Source organism: Habropoda laboriosa, unplaced genomic scaffold (genome assembly GCF_001263275.1).
Source record: "Habropoda laboriosa isolate 0110345459 unplaced genomic scaffold, ASM126327v1 scaffold409, whole genome shotgun sequence".
NCBI lineage: Eukaryota > Metazoa > Arthropoda > Insecta > Hymenoptera > Apidae > Habropoda > Habropoda laboriosa.
This window is the reverse complement of record NW_017100630.1, coordinates 65,063-65,382: the sequence shown is the minus strand read 5'-3', so window position 1 is coordinate 65,382 and position 320 is coordinate 65,063. Positions and strand designations below refer to the sequence as shown.

General features: G+C 31.2%; 1 protein-coding gene and 1 non-coding gene across 2 annotated transcripts in view; one reads left to right on the top strand and one right to left on the bottom strand.

The window, feature by feature from the left end:
- The window catches only part of LOC108576785 (CD63 antigen-like), a 5,640-nt gene that overhangs the window by 1,154 nt on the left and 4,166 nt on the right, over window positions 1–320 (top strand). The window lies entirely within an intron of this gene.
- Window positions 38–121, bottom strand: Trnas-uga. Its single transcript has one exon. It is a non-coding gene; the product is annotated as a tRNA-Ser (tRNA).

Here is a 320-nt window from a genome sequence, read left to right as displayed (position 1 = left end):
GTTAAAAATATCATTTTTCAGCGATAAAAAAAGTATTCGCTGCGGACAGGATTCGAACCTGCGCGGGTAGAACACCCAATGGATTTCAAGTCCATCTCCTTAACCGCTCGGACACCGCAGCAGTTGAAAAATACATTTATTTTATACAATATATACTACATATGCAACTGAAACAGTATATATCTAAATATACGATACTATTGTTTCAAGTTTTATATATTATATAGAAATAATTTCATTTTTGGGTATTGACTAAAATACAATTAGAGATCAGAAAAATTAATGCAGTCAAATGGTGTTTGACTAAATATTTGGTGGTA